General features: G+C 43.9%; 2 protein-coding genes across 5 annotated transcripts in view; one reads left to right on the forward strand and one right to left on the reverse strand.

Moving 5' to 3' along the window:
* HMG20A (high mobility group 20A) overlaps positions 1-4,034 on the reverse strand; it is a 38,596-nt gene extending 34,562 nt beyond the window's left edge. For 2 of the 3 annotated variants that reach the window (XM_054168897.1, XM_009906993.2), the window contains exon 1: positions 3,953-4,034. The gene's annotated coding sequence lies outside the window, so the exon portion shown is untranslated. Of the gene's footprint in view, positions 1-1,636; positions 1,737-3,952 lie in introns of those variants that run through there. The other variant, XM_054168896.1, reaches the window with a different exon arrangement.
* Positions 4,035-4,556: 522 nt separating this feature from the next.
* Positions 4,557-13,874, forward strand: part of PEAK1 (pseudopodium enriched atypical kinase 1) — a 135,129-nt gene continuing 125,811 nt past the window's right edge. For both annotated transcript variants that reach the window (XM_054169281.1, XM_054169283.1), the window contains exon 1: positions 4,557-4,777. The gene's annotated coding sequence lies outside the window, so the exon portion shown is untranslated. The remainder of the gene's footprint in view (positions 4,778-13,874) is intronic.

Consider the following 13,874-nt stretch of genomic DNA (forward strand, 5'->3'; position numbering starts at 1 on the left):
TTTCCCTTAGATTATCACTGCTTTGGTACTCTGTTTTGAACCACAAACCTCTGGCTCCTGTTTTAGAGCCCTCCTTTCTTGAGACAATCACAAACATGCAGATCTGAGCAGTAAGAACCAATGTAAAACCTGTTCAATAAGAAATAAATCCTGAAGGAAAAATAAGACCATTCTCACATGCCTGTACAGTTCAGAACTTCTGGAAGCTCCAAAGGTTTACTCATCTGCTCTAGAAATTCCAACAGAATTTGTGATTAATAAGATACTTCAACAAGCTACTAGTGTGTTTGAAGATATGGTGGCTTTAAATGGAATATTTTTCTTCAGTAAGGCATGCCTTTTTTATCCTTTAGGTATTAGAAAATGCCTTTGTCAATGCACTAGACAAGCGAAAACAAAAAGAAGGAAGATTGTGCTTCCTGTTAAAGGAAGCTATGGAGAAGTAGGACATGAAAGGAGCACTGTATCACAGAAAAAACTTTGAATGCCAGTTAAAAAACAAAATCAACTAAACAAACCAAAACCCTTACAACTAAAATTTACACCAAGCTTTCTTCCTTTACCTTGTATGCCATTTATCCTGTACTGGGAACAGCCCCCCTGCCCCTCAGTCTTGGCAGAAATGTGACGTTAGCAAACTCCAGACTCACAAGTGTGAAGGAAGGTTCACAGTTTACCAGTTTCAGTACTGTGCTGGTGTTGATCTGTTTTCTCTGTTGTGTAGTCTCATGCTATCATTAGAACCTGTTCTGTCATGGCTCTTCTAACTATGGAGACTGACACTTTCTCTTTCCATATATTGTCAGGCACAATTCAGCATATTCTGAACACTGGTACAGGACATTAACATAAGGAATTCACCGTTTGATCAACAGTTAGTTATGGCCCTAGTCATCATGATGCCAGAGATTATTACCCAGCCTATTTCTCCACAAATGACAAAGTCCAGTCCTCCAAAACAAGTTCGTTTGGATTACAGATGTGTTGTCAATTACTGGTTTTCAGCAAACAAAGGTAGAAAAAAAACACATCACCTTATGCCCAATGCTTTGAAACAGCTAGGAAAGATGACCTGCCTTCATTTGCCTACTGTCCTCAGAGCAGACCATGTACACCTCTTTAAAGTTCTCCTCTCAGATCAGAATCAGACAAGTATGCCCTTTGTTCTAAGCACAGCCTCTTCACCTTGTGCTCTAACAGCTGCTCACAGCACACACCACAGTACTCAAAAATACCAGCAAAGCTCTGTGCACAGCTCGGTGACACTGCATAGGTAAGCTTTTTCAGTTGTGCAGGGAAGCTTCTCAAAAGTGACAGTTTTTCAACCACGGTCTGGTGAGGCCAGGAGGTACAGCAAGAATTCAAGCTGTATAAGCCTGTTTTAGGGAAACACTCTCTAAATTTGCCTATGACCTTTGTCCCAAGAAGTGGTAAGCTTGAGAAAAATCTAATCCAAGACCTTGCCCTAAAACAATCCCTATTTGGTCAAAGGAAAGCACTTACTAGGGAAGGCTGAGCTTGCTTTGGCAAGGTGAGAAGCTGACCTGGTACACCTTGATAGTAAATGACTCTCTATTTACATACATTGTAAACAGAGGCTTACAAAGGTAAATGGAATACATCAGTTTACAATTACCTCTATTCCTGTGCTCTGATACCAAGTATAACTTTGTGATGCAAGTACAAAGCAAAACCACAGCGCAGAGTCTCCGCTCTCATTCAGAAGTTTAGCAGCACCTCCATTCTGGCCATCAGCCACAGAAAGCCTGGGGTTCTTAAGGGAAAATGTCCTTCAAGAACAGAAAACAGAAGACAATAAGAATCTCTCTCCTCTCAGTTGCTTTGTTGCAAAGAACTAGAATTTGTTACAGTCACTCCCTAACAGTCAGGAACACACAGAAGAACTGAATCCTATTGTCAAGTCCCAAAGAAACATCAGTATAAGAAATATGATCTTCCTTCTCCCTTTTGAGCCATAAGAGGTGCACCCGTCCCCTTATCACATATCTCACCACAAGCAACCAAAAGACAAAGATAATTTACAATCAGCATGGTGGGGTCAGATCACACAACCTTCAAGTTTTTCTGTTCTGAAAACTGTCAGTACCCTGTCTGACTTTGGAATTTGAAGACTAAGCTGAGGCACAACTTCTAAGCCCAGATTTCTTTGGAATTAGTAAACGCCACTTCTATTTTGAGACATGCTGTGTTTCTGAAGACATGAAAAAAATTCAATCATTTCCCCCTCAATCTAGAGTCAAAAGTTAATGTATTTGCCAGTGACTCTAGAAATGCCAAGTACCTCATCCCTTCTAACAAGTATATAACGTGGGTGTGTGAGAAAACAAAGATAAGATGACATTTCACTAATAAGCTTCCATCAGCAGATAAGCTTGCTGTCATTACACTTATGGCCTGGAATTAAGAAACACACAAACCTGAAAAAAAACACAAAACACAAAACAAACAGATCATGAAAACAAATTCTTTGTTTTCAACAGTTGATTATGTTTATGCTCCTGTGAAATGAAGAATGATCACTTCAGAATAACATACACAAACTTGCCAGAACAGGACTTTCCCAAATTATTGTGCCCAGTTCTGTCACTACATGGCCTTAGCCAAGCTTAGTCCACCTACACAACTTACTTACCACAGGAAGGGAAAAAAAAAGAAGGTAAAAAAAAAGTTTTCAAAGATCTAACAAGACATTACTTGCTGAAAAACACAATAACTGTAAGTCAATGATAACATATCCCTGCAGTGGCACTAACATGACATCCAGCTTCTATTTGCTTAGCAGAGAGGAGTCCTAACCAAATTTTGAAACCAAGTACTCTAATAAAACGGTCTCCAAGTTGAGTCACACATGCAAGACAATCCATTGACATGTGGGACAAAAGCATTCTGTAATGGTAATAAATAATATTTTCAGTGTTTATTTCATCTTTCTCTTATTCTTCCTTAATTTCTGCATATGTTTTCATAATGCACATACAAGTACAGTAGTATCTGTATACAATTAATAAATCAATACACATAAATGTGGGATGCATACTTAAAAGGTTATTTTGCTACAGCTAAATAAAATTGGAGGTCACTTCTCCAGCAAGCAGAAGCTCTATTTCTCTGTAAACTGCCTTTTCCTTTTCCCTACTGAATGCCTTCCCTCATTTTCCTAGCGGCCACTAAATTATGACCAAGTTACACCAAGCTTTCGCACGCACCAAGATAATTTTGGGGTTCTTTCTCTCCAACAACAAGCTCGACCTCTACTCCTAGCTCTCTTCCAAGGTCCACCAACGTGAAACAACACTGACCAGTTTCACTCCGGGCAGTAGGACCCGGTGAATTTCATTCCAGTGATGGCATTTCAGAGGATTTGAATGGCTTTTGTGTTTTCAGTTGGGTTGGGGCTTTCTGCCACCTTAGTGATACTAAACTTTAGTTCCTCGGGGAAAGGCAACAAACCTATTGGAAAACCATTATATGATAAATGACCTGCTTGACAAAAGAACATTAAGTGGCCACAATGAAAAAATAAATGGAACTAAAGAACTACCAAATACTATTGCCTCTTATCACTTTGCAAGAACCAAGGTAAGAGATAAGGGTAATGCGGCAGAACACAGAAGGCCAATTGCCTAGGCCCGCACCCAGCTCTTCACCTTCACACAACGCGAGTGCTGCGGAACCCTACAGCTTCTCTCACTGGTGGGCCACAGCACGCAGGCGTCCCGCCAGCAAACTCGGGGTGCAGGGAGGACAGGAGGCCTGTAGCGAAACCTGCCGGGCCTGACCGCTGGAGAAGGCCGGCCCCGGGCCGCCGGCAGCGCAGCGAGGGGGACCGCTCGCCGCCTCAAGGCTGCATGTCGCGGCAGAAGCTTCTTCCCCCTCCCCGAATTAGGAGAAGAGAAGACAAGGGCCAGCGGCCGTGGCCCTCCCTACTGACCTGCCGAAGAGGGCTCTCCCTTGGGGCCGAGGGGTCGCCGAGCACAGCTCGCTCCCCTCAGCCCGCGCAGCCGCTGCCGCCTCCTCACGCGTAAAGCCGCATCACTACTCCCCCAGAGAGATTAGAATCCTCCGCCCTCGCCTCAACGCAACTCTCGCGTTCCTAGAAAGAAACCCCTCACAGAAAAACCCATAACTAGGCCAGAAGCAGCCGCAACTACCCTCCTCGCTCAGCAGCCCAAAATAGGAGCTCAAACATCGTACGGGGAACTATTTTCTTACCGTAAGGCGGAAGCACACAGTCTCTATACGCACGCGCATCCTCACGGGGGACAGTTTTAAAGGACATTCCGGCGCGCCACGCGCGAGGCACGCTGGGAGCTGTAGTCTGCCCACTTCACACCGGCTCCTCAGGCAGCCAGCCGGCCTCGCGCCACCCGCAGTGGCGCCCCGCCCCTTTCTACTTTCCACCCAATGAGCGGCCCCGCTGGGCGGAATGCGGAGGTCAGGGCGCCGCCCACTCCGCCGCTGGAGCGCGCGCGAGGGGCGGGGTGCGCGGGGCGGGGCGCGTGGGGAAGGGAGGGGCGCGCGGGGCGGGGCGAGGCCGGGCCGGGCCGCGGCCGGCGGCGCCCGGAGTTAGTTGTTGCGCGCGGGCGCGGCGGTCGCAGCCCGTCCCGGGAGTCGTTTCCTCGTCGGGGCCCGGCGACAGCCGGCCCGTGACGAAACCTTGTCAGTGTAGCTGCTGCTGCTGCACCCTGCCTCTCGTCGCCCGCCCCTCGTCGCCTGCCCGTGGGAGGTACCGCGGGCCCGGGGAGCCCCTCGCCAGGTGAGGGGCCGGTCCGAGTGCGGGGGCGAATGGGGGCTGTGAGGGGGAGGATGTGAGGCGGCGGCCTCGCGTCCTGCTCGCGCCGGCAGCTCGGTTTTCCTTAGCGGGGCCCCGGGCGGGGGCAGCGGGAAGGGGCCCAGAGCGGCTCGGCGGGCGTAAGCGGAGCGGCTGGGCATAACCGCCGCCTGCTCTCTTCTCCTGAGGGGGTCCCTCCCCGTTCCTCCGCCCCGTCCTGCCGTGGCGCCGGCGGGCGGCCGCTGGTCGCTGCTGCGCCCAGAGGGTCTGATCGACGCCGGCAGGCGCCCAGGGTCCTTTCTCCGCGGGGCCCTGTGACGCCCTCGCCCCCAGTTGCGTTGGACGTTGGGCCCCCGGCTCTCCACCGACCACCCCCGGGGCCCGCGGCAGCATGGGGCTCGCTGCTGCCCACATCTCGGCTGGAAGTTTTGCGACGTGACCCTGCGCTAAGTACGGTGTGCTGGAGCCTGCTGGGGAGCGCCGAGCGGAGCGGGCACCTTCTAGGAATCTTAGGGCTGGAAAAGTCGCTGCGGGTGCCGGGGGATGCGGTCTCTGCCAGGGCTCTCCTCTCTCTGTCATTACCGCGAATTTCTGACATGAAAGGCTTTACGCGTTAGTGTGTACGTGTATAGCCATATTCCAGCCTGCCTTCAGGCTTTGCTTCCTTCCTTTTCTCTTGAAGGTTGTTCTGGACTTCTAGTTAGGTTGGTCAGTTTGCCTGTTTTTATTGTGGCTAGAGTTGAAACCGAGCTGGGATTTGCATGGGGACGACAAGTGAAAAGATGTAAGTATCTTGCGGTGGTTAGTTATTTAGCAGGCAGCTGGTACCTAACACAGAACGGCCAAGCTGCTCCTAGGTGAGCACTGGGAGGAGGAGGAGCGTTGCCTGGTGGGTCTCTGACCTCCAATTTAATATGAGTCCTTTCTTGGAGAACATAAGTTTCTGTTTACTTCGGGCTCTTCCCGTTTTATTTTGTAGAGCTTGGCTTTCATTCTTCTTTAGTCCCTTCTTAAAGGGCTCCAAAATTTTCCCCTTACTAGTCGTGGCTGTTCAGTGTCTGTTAAAGCACTTTGTTCTCGGATTTTTGGGGGCTAAAATAATACACAATGTATGAGCAGGAAGGGAAGAACACACAGTTGTTCTAGAAGCCAAGACTTTATGGACTTCCAATAGTTAAGTTCTATAGTTAGAAAGTTTACTTACACTTGTACAAAATTGCCAGCTGAACAACAGCTTTTGTAACAAATCAGATACGTTTATTTCTGTGTGACTTTTGTTTGACTTACAACCTCATCTAGACAGTTCGATTCCAGCGGTGCAGCAGAGCAGGAACTACTTGTGGATATTTTATTTGGTTGCTTTGACTAGTTAGAGCTCTTAATCTAGTTTCACATTGGCTTAAAAGGTTTTGTCTGTAAAGCAGCTAAGATGATTTATCCAGATGAAGCGTCTTCCTGGCAGAGTTACTGCTCCAGTGTGTTTTCAGGAAAACCTCATTTTGGGCTCTAAAATGTAGAAGTATGCAAAAAGTGAATTACCAGTTTTTCCATGAGTAACTTTCCATGATTAATCTAATGCGTTCATTTCATGATGGATTTACCTTATTTTTAGGGTATCTCATGTAGACAACTTATTCACAGGCTTCCTGAACTTCTTGGACTGTGGCCAAATGCCTCTTCCTCACCTGAGCAGCCAGAGCAGGTTGTGTGTGATTGAGGAGCCTGGGCAGGAGGTATGAACTGCAGAGCAAGGAATCTGCAGGCTTTCCTGCCTGACCTTTCTGCTAGCAGATACTTTCACCCTGCTCCATACATGTGTAAATGAGTAGCTGATAAGAGGTCGAGCCTCATTCATGCACCCAAAGCTTGCATTTCCTTAAATTTTAGAACATACATCAACCATGAAAGTAAATACAGGGTTATTTTGAAACAACAGCATTCACTGTGTATTGCTAAGCCTTATGGTTGTTTCAGCAAGAGAATGAGCAAAGAGGCAAACATACTGTCTCAACTTCTTAGGAAATCTGTTTGTGACTTCCCAGCTCTTTTAAAAATCTCCTTGGAAGCATATTTATCAAAAGCTGTTTACTTCCCAAATGAAGGAATTGATTAAATCGTTCATTTAAAGAAAAATAAGGGAGAGGTGCTATTTGCCTAAATGACTCCTAAATGTTGTCTTGCCTAAACAGGAGAGTAGAATATCAAGGTAACTGTTGTAAGTTGTTGATTAGAGCCGCTGACATTGGTGGTCACTGCTAACGTTCTGTATGGTGCTAGGAAAACCATGTAGGTGAAAAGCTTACCGTAAGCTCACAAGTTGTAACATGTTTTCTCTGCCTTGTTTCTGAATTTACACTCCTATGCCCCTACTTTCCTTTTCCCGTTCAGTCTTTGCTCTTCGGTTTCCCTGTTTCCTAGAGCTGCCCCTCGTCCCAGTTTAGAATTGGACCCGCCCATCCCCGCTAACTACCCATGTTTTCTTTACCCTTTCCTCTGAGGGGATCTGCAGCTTTACTCCCTGCCACTGCTTTTCTTATTCCAGCTGCTTTCTGAGGAGATCGGGTTTCAGGTGGTGGTAACTCAATAGTCCTTTGCTATGGCTGCTGGACCCTCTTTTCCTGAGCCCAGAGGTCTGAATTGGGGATTGAGAGGTACAGATCCCAGCTGAGGTCTGTCTCCTGCCAGCTTCCACACTGTTCCCACTTCCTGTGCTGCTCCAGCTCCCAAAGAATCCTGCCCAGCTGCTCCCTCCCGTGTAGTCAGTGTGTCATAGCTGACATTCGGGTATGGGCAGAGCATCAAAATGCAAATGACATGGGTAAAATGGGGAGATGGAGTTATACTCATGAAAAGCACTGCAAACACTGTGGAGTTTGTGGAACATGCAAAGAGATCATAAAGAAAACACCTGACATGGGGAAACTGAAAATAAAACTTATATTTGTTATATTTGTGTTTTTAGCTTACTTAGAATACAAAAATCCCAATCTGTAAAACGTGTTTTGATTTATTAGTTGCAAATTAAAAGGAATAATATCATGTTATTCACCAGCCCTTTGTAGCATTTCCTGACCAGTGAGGCAAAATCCACTTCTCTATGTATGTAAAGCAACATGGATTTTGGAGGATATGTGTGGCTCCAGTCAACAGCCGAGGACAAAGGCTTTGAATTCTCCATGCTAATACCAAAAGATGTTGATGGAGCATTGGTGCTGCTGTCTGTGATTGCATCACCTGTGAGAGGCTGGTACTGAGACTTGTCTGCAGAGTTTTTCTTGGCATTGCCAGTTCTCCTACCCTTCAGTGCTCCACACATGACTGCTGTTTAAGGACTAAGCAGTGTTCTGGGATTTAAATTGGCGTAAGACTGAAATATTTCCACTGTTTCTCATGTATCAGTACAATAATGTAGCATTTCCATTTCCATACAGTTTTAGATGGAGAGTGGGAAAATGCAGACTGCAAACTGGAGCAAGACTAGCTGGTTGACTTCTGCTCTCTTAAATGTGGAGCTCAGTAAACAGCATACACTGAGAAAAACAGGAGAGCTTTGTTATTTCTGCATTGTTACTGACAGGGATTAATTACTTGGTAACAATTCTAATTACTTGTCTGATATTTGAGCTGCAATTTTAGTAAATGGTGGTTAAGTATTGTAGGCTCTGTGTTTCCTCTGGGGGGGTTCCAAATATGAGCAGAAATTATTAACCATGAGAAATTTTCAGTCGTCTTTTCTCCTAAGATAGATAAGTGGCTGAGTCACTAAAGCATTTTTTCCCCCTGTATCTCTAAGTGTATTCAGTTGATTTGAGATTGTCTGGTTGTTGAACATGTGAATAGAGGAAAACTAGGCAGTGGGTGTAGCTCTGAGGTCACTTTCTTATGGGACCCCATCAGCTCTTACAAAAGTTACCACATTAGCTCAATAAGTTATGAAACAGCTTTACCACAAGTGCTTTTGGGTTTGTTTATTCAGATGACACCAAGAGCAATAGAATTTCCCTCTGGAGCCTAGTTCACTCTTCCTCTCCTCCCTGTGATCACTTACTGCTATTCATGACAAGTACAAAATCAGTTTTAAACTGCACCACTTGGAGAAGTATTTTTTTAATCAATCTGTAAATGGCTTGGGTCTATGATTCTGGTGATAATTGTCACCCTGACTAGTTTCTTTTTTTCCCTGTGAGCACTTGGAGAAAATGGTTCCAAGTAGTAGGTCCTTCACCAGGCTCTCTGCTGATACCTGCCATGTATGGGCCCCTACCTTATCTGAGATGCTTGATATGAATTTCAGGAGCTGTAACTAAGAGTGCAGTGATGTTGATTGAACATCTGCACTTGGATCACCAATTAGTTGTGGTTATGTTTAAAAGATGTATAAATATGGTGTGTATAAAGTATTTAGCAGCATTAATTTATGTGTACCTTAAAATGCCTTAAGAGTTCACAGTTGTTCTTGCTTTGGAGTCCAATACTCAGTGGCCAGGATTTAGAGCAGAGGATGTTTAATGTCCTCATAAAACAAAACGTTCAACATTGGGGGGAAAAATGTTATCCTTTTAAAGTGAAAACAATTATAAGTACTACCTGGGAAATAGATACTTAAATCTTTCCATTTGTAGGCTTTATCCCACTTTTTACTTAAGAGTAGTATTCAGTAAACCTTACAAGCACTTAAATGCTGAGAAATGTCCAACCATCTTAATACAGTCACTCTTGACTGCAGGAGACAGTGAGGTTTTTGAAATCACAGTAAACAAATGGATAAAAATTCTGCCAGGCTAAACATTGTAAGCTTCTAGCAATGCTGCTTTTAGTAACATCTTGTCTGAGACACCAGTTCAGAGTGGTGTGAAGTGTGATGACTTCATAAAGTTAGAGCTATTTCAGAAAATATTGCTACTAGCATATAATTTGCCAAACGCAGCTGTATTGGTGTTCAAGCAGATTTGGATTGTTGTGTTGTTTGATAGAGGTTCTATAAGAAATTTATTTAGCAATACATTCATAGTTTGACCTTGCACGTGTTTGTAAAGCCATTAAATAAGTGCAGATCTCACTCCAAAAATGTTGTTTCTTGGATACAAGCCTGTGTTTATACAGGCCTCTCTACAAAACTCACCAAAGGAGGAAGACAGTGTATAATATAAAAGATGTAAATTCTCCATATATTTATATCCTATTTTCCATCTCTGAGGCCCTTACTGTCATAAAAACCTTTGTATGCGTCTAAAAGATTTAAATCTATGCTATAAACATGAACAACTCTTGATACCCTTCTACAGGTATAGTCCCTCTTTTTGTAAGTCCCTGTGCACATCACAGATGCTCTTGCTGTTGTCTCAGCTGCCAAGTATCCTCTTAGTGAGTATCCTTGGTTTGCTTTTATGTTGGTGACCTTTCTGTGGGCTTTTTTAATGCAGCAGGAAGAACAGCAAATATATATATATATATACTCTCTCCTGAAATTAGGCAGTAAATTCAGAAACAAGCATGTTTGAAGGTGATAGAGACACTTGAATCCTATACACTTGAGCTAAAATTAATACCTCTATCCCTCAGGCAAGTTTTGACTGTCTACCTTGTACTAGCAGCCTTGTGCAGAGTAACTGCTGATCCTGTTTGGAGTGGCACTCAGATTCTCTGTAAAGGCTCAAAATTACATCAATATTGCTTTAATAAACTTTGAAGTTTAATGCAAATATATACAAGCTTGGAAAGCATAAATATTAGTTTTCCATGGAGGACTAAGGCATGCTGTGTAATAGGTTTTCCATTTGCTTTAAGCCTTGCTAATTGTCTTTTTCGGCTTTCCTTGTCTAGATTGGGTTGTTTTGCTTAAAAACACGTTGCACAATATTCTCCCGTCTCAGACTTTAAGTCTGTAACTATCTGGTTAAGGAGTGTGACTCCTGCTGTTAGGAATGAACTTTGGAAAAGAGAGTTTATTTAATGAGTTTTGTACTGTAAACTGTAGACATTCTTGGGTTTTAGAAGCAGGGAGATAGCTCACAGTAAAGTTGCAGAGAATGTGGGGCACACACTCAGTTTGACCAGTTACACTTTGATCATGCAACAGTTTGCAGTCTGGTGTGGTTACTGGAACAACTTGCCAAACTTAGTGTTAAATATATATATATATATATATAAAATATATATATCCAGCACATAAATGTTGTCTCTTTTACACTTTCATGTCTGTAAAACTCTATTTTCATGGTGGTGTGGTGTTTTGTTTTGTTGTTGTTGAGGTTTTTTTGCTTGGTTTTGGTTGTTTAAAAGAATGTCATTTTCAGGTTGCTAGCAAGAGAGTCTCAAACCTGGTCTGCTAACAAAGATTATGTATCTTTGGAGTCTGACAACAAAATCTGGCAGGCCTTCTGCAAGTGAGGCAGACTCATACTGACAGGTCACTATCTTTGCCTAGAGAAGATTGCTTGGGAAGTGCAAAAAGCAAAGGCATGTTACGACAAAACTTGCTGAAGCCTGAAGTGCTCCTGTGTCTATGAATATTGCCTAGTCAGTATTTCTTGTGCAGCAAAGGCAATGTCCCTGCTAGAGAAAATGTCAGTACAAGGAGAGCTGAGCATACATTTCCTTTAACCTGTAATCTGTATTGGTTCTGGCTGCCATATCATAATTGCCACCTTGCTCGGAGGACCTTTTAGCAGGTGGGGTGCTGGTTCATGGTTCCTTACAAGTTAACCTGCTTATCTTCTGAGAGCAGGAGTGAGTCTGTACCAAAGCTGCTGCTTTAGCAGAGCTGTTCAGAAACTAGTACATCAGAAGGAATGTTACAGTCTGGTATGTAAAACACCGGGTTTTAGCAGTCGATGTAGAGAGATACTGTTAGTAACAGTTGCCATGAAAAACCTCCTGCGACAGCTTCCCAGGTTTAAGGTGAGACTGCAAAGCACTTAGACCAAGATCCCTCAGCTGTACTGGAGCTTTGGTCATGGTGAGTTCTCCTGTGTAATTCTCTTTGGTTTTCTGCTTGTTGGAATGTGAGAAGTGTTTGATTGTTTTGTTGCTTTCTAAGAGAGAAGCTGGATCAGGTTCCCGTCTGATTGGTGTTGCCACTTAGTTATCAGTATGCTACTCACGAGCTACTCTCCAAAATACACTACTGCACATCACAATAGATTGCATAATGCTCTAAATAGCAAGAAGTGGTGCATTAAAAAAAAAATAATCAATCCAGTTCTTCTCCCCCCCCCCCCCTCTTAAAAATTTTTTTGTACAAGGCTGTAATTTTTCTTTGTAGTCCATGATGGTGATAACATTGCAGGCTTTTTTTCCCTCTGTCTTTTGCAGATTGGCTTCATTGCTTATGGTTGTCTATTATCTTTGCTTATCAGTGTAAATCAACAGAGCTATTCCTGAACAATGGAGATAGCAACAGACAGACCTTTTGAAGGCAAATTTGCAGACTGAGAAACAGTGTTGTATAGAAACACGTTGAAAAAGATAACCAGCCCGGGTTATCGGGGGTTCTGCTCAGCCCCCCTGCAGAGGACATTATGGAAAAGGCTGTGTAATAGTGTGTTCTAAAACATTCCTACACAGCTGCCAGGGCACTTGATGGAAAGTTCGTGCCGACACTAATAATTCTTCTGGGAAATAACAGCAAACAAGTGAAATACCAAAGCAACAGCATTGAAATACAAATGGGAATCAGATTTCTTAACGTTTCAAATGTTATATAATTGAGGGTTTTTTTCCCTAGAGTTGAGTACCTGCAGTTCTTAGCATATTAAGTCAGTCTGTCTATGAAGAAAGCTGACTTTTGGTGCTTTCATGTAAAAGTTATTAAGCATCCAAACAAAATTAAATCCATAGAATGCAGAAGGAAATGTTAATCCATGTAATGAATAATGTCATGTTCAGTGGTGAGCACTGCTCACTGGGGGGATGGGGGCTGTAAGTTCAGCCAGTAGTCTCTGAAATTGGGTAGCACACTGAAATTTTTCTTATATAGAATCATCAAGGTTGGAAAGGACTTCCATGATCAGGTCCAATGGTTAACCCAGCACAGCCAGGTCACCACTGAACCCTGTCCGTCAGCATCACATCTACATAGCTTTTAAATCCTTCCAGGATTGCTGACTCCACTTTCCTGGGCAGCGGCTTAACCACTCTTACAGTGAAGAAATAGTTCCTAATATCCAGCCTAAACCACTCCTTTCACAACTTGAGCCTGTTTCCTCTTGTCCTACTGTTTGTTACCTGGAAGAAGAGAAGAAGAGACAAACCTCTATCTCTCTCCAGCCTCCTTTTGGGGAGTCGTAGAGAGACTATGGCACATTTCCACTGTGCCTTCTCTCAAGACTTGCCAATACCAGTGCTCTCAGCTGCTCCTGTTTTCCAGACTTTTCACCAGCTTGGTTGCCCTCCTCAGGACCTGCTTCAGCAGCTCAGTGTACCTCTTGGTGTGAGGGGCCCAAAATTGACCCGGTATTCAAGGTGTAGCCTCACCAGTGCCCAGTCATGGGGCATGATCACTTCCCTACTCCAGCTGTCTTAGAAAGTTGATGAACTTTTCCCATCAAACAACAATCACAGAAAAGGTTGAACCTGTATTGGAAAAAAAATGTGTGCTCTACTCTTCCAGACATCCTAGCATTGCTGTGGGTTAGGGAATGCATTATAGAGGAGCATTCATCCACACTCTCCTATGAAAGCCAGTCTCTCTACAGCAGATGGATGTTTCGTCTTGGATTTCTGTTGCTTCTAATGAGTGAGATGCTTGTCTGTATTTCATGTGATAGGGGAACAATTTTGATTGTGATTTAAAAACTTTGCTGCTTTCCTTTTTGTAAATGTGAGGCAGTATAGAGGGTTTCCTGTAATTTTTAGTTGACTTTCTCCTGCCAGTGTACAAAATGTTTGTAGCGTGGGTATTTTAAATCTGAAGATGTCAGCTCCTTCTAGCTCAGTTGATTTTGCCACATAGTTCAAAAGTTTCTTTTCTATCACTGCTCTGAGCTTTCCCAGAAGTTTTGGGGGTAATCATTCTGCAGGGAAGATGAATGTGTATTAGATGTATGTGTTCATTGGATGGTGCATGGTAAAATATTTGTTC

The sequence above is a fragment of the Dryobates pubescens genome, chromosome 17 (assembly GCF_014839835.1).
Source record: "Dryobates pubescens isolate bDryPub1 chromosome 17, bDryPub1.pri, whole genome shotgun sequence".
NCBI classification, from domain to species: Eukaryota; Metazoa; Chordata; class Aves; order Piciformes; family Picidae; genus Dryobates; species Dryobates pubescens.